Source organism: Mus caroli, chromosome 1, assembly GCF_900094665.2.
Source record: "Mus caroli chromosome 1, CAROLI_EIJ_v1.1, whole genome shotgun sequence".
Classification (NCBI taxonomy): domain Eukaryota; kingdom Metazoa; phylum Chordata; class Mammalia; order Rodentia; family Muridae; genus Mus; species Mus caroli.
This window is the reverse complement of record NC_034570.1, coordinates 75014606-75021057: the sequence shown is the minus strand read 5'-3', so window position 1 is coordinate 75021057 and position 6452 is coordinate 75014606.

Below are 6452 nucleotides of genomic sequence, written 5' to 3'. Positions count from 1 at the left end.
AGGGGAACGCCAGGGCCAAAAAAATAATGGGAATGGGTGGGTAGGGAAGTGGGGGGGAGGGTATGGGGGACTTTTGGGATAGCATTGAAAATGTAATTGAGGAAAATATGTAATAAAAAATATTGAAAAAAAATAGGTCCCAAAATAAAGCCAAAGTCTAAAACAAAAACATCTTAAACTTTCCACAGGGACTTTACCTGGGCCTCTCTCCTTTAACAAAGCTCTCAGCTTCCTAGAGTTCTGCTTTCAAGTTGCAAGGTGAGATTAGATAAGTGACCTCCATGCACCTACCAGCTCTTTCTTTGCTTGTTTCTCCTTTGGTCGGTCCTCATCTATTCAATTAATACAATGCACTACCATTTGATGTTTTTCCAGCTTTTTGAAAGAAGTCTTTGGAGCAAGAATAAAGAGTGACTAAGACAATGGTAAGAATACATTTGGTTACTGGCAGTGGCAACGACTCCAGCAGGCCACTCTTGTTGTGTGCCAGGCTTTGAGACTGTTTTGTAGAAACGACCATGATTAATTGAGGCAAATAGTTTTGCATTTTATTTTGGGATTAAGAGTGTGTATGTGTAGCTAGTTTCTATCTGCTATTAGCTTCTTTAGTCTAAGGATTCTGCTTAGTCTCAGAATTAATATTGTGCAGTGAATCTGAAACAAGACAGAAGTTAAAGTCTGAAAGGAGTCAAATAAGAGAGAAAAACTCCAGCCATTTCACTTCATTCTTACCTCTTTTGTTCCTTAAAGACTTCTTCGATATCCTTTGAGCTCAAGATAGATTCTTAAGTGGTCATTGAAGTTGCTTCCTTTTTATGCTTCTACAACATTAAAGAAACAAAACAAAACAAAGTTGAAAAACCCACGTTTCTTAAATGAAGTGCTATACAAATGGTATGAAAAGCAGGCTATTTTATAGAGTCAAACAACAATTTTCCCTTCAGACAATAAGCTTACCACATCAGTTTTCCCAAGTGATGATAAACATACAAAATGACTTCCTTCTTCCAATTTTAAAGTTAAGTGCATTTGCTAAAGAATGGGTTATATGATATGAAAAATATATGCTGCCTACAAAGTGAAGGGTGATTATTTCAGTTCATCATAACATTATGGAGAAAAAAATAGATGTTAGTATAATTCAGCTGGGAAAACTGTCTCCTTTGAGACTGGAGACAAACAAAACTACTTGGGGCCATAGTAAATTCTTAGCATTCTTTTAGGTCTCCAGCCAATGAGCACCATAGGTCACATTTAGATAGTGTAAACATATTAACATAGTTTTCAGAGTCCAGTCTACTCCTTAGGAGTCCAAATAAAGTGGCCAGATTTTCTTGTTGGTGACAATAATAAACTTCTCTTTAATATCTTAATATGTATACTATTTCCATATAAATCATTCTGCCATAGAAAAACACTGAAAAGAGAAGAGACATTGTAATTTTCACTTACAGGATAAGAACTTAAAATTCAGTTCTTTAATGTTATGAGATTGAGGTACAGTCAGGTCTTCAGTCTTTAGAATCAACACAAAACCCCTCTGTAATATATGCATCCTATGTCTCCATTATTTGTTGACCACAAATAGAGAGAGGGAGAGAGGCATCCTAAATAGAGATTTTGATGTGACCAAAAACTGGAGCCCAGGACAATTAAAAAACTCAAATATGATATGCTTGTTGAATGCTTAATATTTTATTTATAGAAATATAACAGTGATCAAAATACTAAAATTTCTCCTTTAGGTAATGGAAATGGATAAGTTAAGGCAGACAAATAATAAGTGAAATAAGTAAATTATATGACATAAGAGACAATGATCATTGTGAGGAGAAAATAAGAGAATGAGTATGGGGAGAGCTTGTTAGCATGGTGCTTTATTTTATTTTGAAACTCTTTTTGTTGAGTTGCTCAGGCTGGACTCAAATTCCTGGGTTCAAGCAATCACCCTGTCTCAGCCTCTAATAAAGCTGGAAAGAGAGGCACAGCCCACTGTATTCATTGGTGTTATTGTTTGGGAAGAGAGGCCCTTGGTCCTGAGAAGGCTTGATGCCCCAGTGTAGGGAAAATTCAGGCTAGGGAAGCCAGAGTGGGTGGGTTGGTGAGCAAGGGGAGGGAGGATGGCATGGGGGAGGGTCTTGGAAGGGAAACTAGGAAAGGGGATACATTTTGAAGTGTAAATAAAGAAACTATATAATAAAAAAAGTGTCCCTCAAGAAAGAACTTGTTCATGATGTGACATTTTAAAAATTATTTGATACAAAGCAACAGGATAAAAATTTGTGTAAAGTGTGATTCAGAGTATCAGTGGGAAGGGAACAGAATTTGATCAGAGATGTATAAGTGTCAATGCAGGATGTAGGATGCAGGATGCAGAGACAGAAGGATGAGGCACACCTGTAGATACGGTCAGCATTGTCTGGAGAGGAGGCAAGCTATGGACCAGTTCCTGTGATTGAAGGGGTCACAGTGAAACACAGGAGGGACAGGATGAGGGATTGTTCTACTTCCTTGGAGGGCATATTGACCCTTCACATGCCTGTTACAAGAGAGAATACCCTGACTTTATTTCTCCTTCTTTCCCTAAAGCACAGTGTCTTTTTGTCCCTTTAGCTCTGTTATATTTTCTGCAAATTTCAATTTGATGAGAAAGAATAAAGATTTAAGAATGAATGGAAAGGAATGTTCCATCAGAGCTGGTGCTTAAAATCTACTCATCCTTCCACTAAATCTGAAAGAACAATTTACTCACTGCTCATATTAGAAGTCTTTTCATGAGAATGTATATTCAATATTGCTTATCACTAGATTCATGTAAATACAGTACTCTTTGAAATTTTCATAAATAGGTAAGTTTTCATCATAAGCAACTGATTTCACTAGATGATTGATAAGCTTAAGCTTTGAATGATAAAATCAGAAACATTTTAGCTATTTGTTTGGATTTAATGGACCATGTTGTTCAACTGAAATTCTAGCTACAGTGGTCAATTTGCTTATGACCCATGTGACTGTAATCTACAAAAAGAAATTAAAATGAAGCCATTCATGTTCAGTAAATTTGGACAATATGGAGGGATGTCCTTAAACAGTTTTCTATAATGCCTCTGAATACTCTTGAATTAAACAAAACCTTTTATTTCTGTTCATGTTTACCTTCCACAGGTGTATTTCATATTAGGCTACTTTGTCTTCAGAAATGATGTCACAGTGAATCCACCCATCAGACCTTATCTTTATGCTTTTGAAATATGGCAGTGCACACCATCTCCTCTTGCAGGTGGCATATCCTTTTGGCTGCTATTACCTAAAAGAAAATGTATACATTTTAGCTGAATCTAAAAGACAGTTTCTCTCATCTAAGCCTTCGAATGTTTGCTGCTACAGAAATAAGCATAAGATTATGATCTCATTCACAGATAGCAGCAGGACTTGATTCTGGGCTTAAGCTGCATACAGAGGAGAAGTGATGCTTTTGAAATTGAGAGTTTGTGTAATTTTAGGACTTTACATACTTGCAGGAAATCTAAGTGGAAAGATACTCTCTATTTATCAATGATATATAGATCTTTCTATGTAGAACGAGAACCATGTTGGATTTGGATGAAAAAGTGTAGAAAGGAATAAGAATTAATTAGAAAAAATGTTATTTGTTACTGTATCTACAGAGGTGAATAACTTTGTCCTGTCTCATTAAGCAGTCTTTAGCACAAACCTAATATCCTCCTAATACATTTTCAAAGAGTCTAAAACCAGGTTAGGTTTAAATGTGCTATTCATACAAAAGTGTTATACTCTGCCCACTTAAAAGCAATACACTTACAATTTTATTTACTTATTCATATACTTGTAATTTTACCTTTTAATCTAATATTTTATTTACTTTTAGTATTGTTATAATTTTTTTCAAGGTATGAACAGAGGCTTGTGTGAATCAATGCTGGGTAGCTGGGCTATGATGGATTAGAAGGGGACCAAAGGATATATGTCTCAGGTTCCTCGGGGACTTGTTCATTTTAGGGCTGAAAGTTCTCTGACATGGAACTCTTCTCATTCCTAGGCCAGTCTAAGAAAATTAAGAAGATTCAGCTTGTTAGCTGGACTCACTCCACTTTTCTAGTCATTTTGTTTCTGTGACTATTTTTCTGTGGAGTAACTCCTGAAAGATCACATTCAAAATATATAAGCATCTCTCAGTATATAGTATTTAAAACTGTGAGGTTTTTAATCTAAGATTTTTAGCTGTTGATTAACAGGTCCTTTTACCTTGTTATTACTACAAGGTAGTGACAGTCTCTCACTCATACCCCATCTGTTCAATCAGACTGTTTCTTGAGGTTCAACTCTAAAGTGCATGGGATACTTGGGGAGAAAATCCCAACAAATATTTATTTCACTTTTTTTATTAGATATTTTTCTTTATTTACATTTCATATGTTATCCCCTTTCCTGTTTTCCCCTCCTAAAACTCCCATATCCCTTCCCCACTCTCCCTGCTTTATCAACCCACCCACTCCTGCTTCCTGGCCCTGACATTCCCCTATATTGGGACATAGAACCTTCACAGGACCAAGGGCCTCTCCTCCCATTGATGACCTACTAGGCCACCTTCTGTTACATATGCAGCTAGAGCCATGAGTCCCACCATGTGTTTTCTTTGGTTTGTGGTTCAGTCCCAGGGAGCTCTGGAGATACTGATTATTTCATATTGTTGTTCCTCCTATGGGGCTGTAAAACCCCTTCAGCTCCGATTCCATGAGTCAAATGTCAGAGACCACACTTTGGGTAGAAGGGAAATATTTAAACTTTTTTGTGTGTGTGCTGTATGTGTATTTTCCAGGGAAAATACTCATATATTTGTATCAGATTACAAACCAAACCAAAGCAATGAGAACAAAATCTCTAAGAACTGTTTAGGGGAAAGTTTAGAACACTTGGTTTGCATTAGCTGGGGTCTGCTTTCTGTTAGGTGTAGCTACCTTCCTCTCTCTGATCCCTTTAAATATCCAAGACTAGTGAGGGATCCCACCTAGGACTTTATGAGAACAACTTAATTCGTATTATATATAACTCATTTCTTCCACTAAGTATTGGACAAGATTTGAATTAGTCAACAGTCTTAAGGTCTGGGGTGTAGTATAGGGAGAGTGAGGGTTCCTATCATGCCCAAGAGTCCAAGACTAATTTCCAAGCACTATAAAAAATCAAAATAAGAGAACAAATGAAAAAAGGAAGTTTACTTCTAGGATATGGAAATTATGCATTTACATGACAGTTTTGTCAGAAATAATGATTCACATTAGTGCTACTCTGAGCAGCATTAAGAATGTGCTGGAGGGGGTTCCCGGATCCCTCTGAGACTAATCTGCTCATGTGAGAGTGTGGACTACAGAAGATAACAGGTTCTGGGACAGGCAGAAGCCACAGAGCTTCTGAGGAAGACCCCGTTTCAGACTCCAGACATCTGGACACCTTCCCTGCCAGAGGAGAGGTGTCTGCCCCACCAGGGCGGGCAATGCCTGAGCACCTGGGGGAGCCATCTTGGTTCCCCGATACCGCTGAGATTAGTCTGTGTAGGTGAGAGTGTGGAATACATAAGTTTCTGGGACAGGCCCTGTTTCGGGCCTTCATCTTCTGCCAAGAGGCAGGTCCTAATGCCAGATATCTGTGCACCTTCCCTGCAAGAGGAGAGTTTGCCTGCAGAGAATGCTCTAACCACTGAAACTCAGTAAAGAGCTAATCTCCGAGGTCTGCTGATAGAGGCTAACAGAATCTTGAGAGGAACAAGCTCTAACCAGAGACAACTATAACAACTAACTCCAGAGATTACAAGATGGCAAGAGGCAAACATAACAATGTTACTAACAGAAACCAAGACCACTCACCATCGTCAGAAACCAGCACTCCCACCTCAGCCAGTTCTGGGCAATCCAACACACCCAAAAAGCTAGACCTGGATTTAAAAGCATATCTCATGAGGATGGTTGAGGACATCAAGAAGGACTTTAATAACTCACTTAAAGAAATACAGGAGAACACTGCTAAAGAGTTCCAAGTCCTTAAAGAAAAACAGGAAAACACAACCAAACAGGTAGAAGTCCTTACAGAAAAACAGGAAAAACATCCAAACAGGTGATGGAAATGAACAAAACTATACAAGACCTAAAAAGGGAAGTAGAGACAATAAAGAAAACCCAAAGTGAGGCAACACTTGAGATAGAAAACCTAGGAAAGAAATCTGGAATCATAGATGCGAGCATCAGCAAAAAATTACAAGAGATTGAAGAGAGAATCTCGGGTGCAGAAGATTCCATATAGAACATGGGCACAACAATCAAAGAAAATGCAAAATGCAAAAGGATCCTAAGTCAAAACATCCAGGAAATCCAGGTCACAATGAGAAGACCAAACCTATGGATAATAGGAGTAGATGAGAATGAAGATTTTCAACT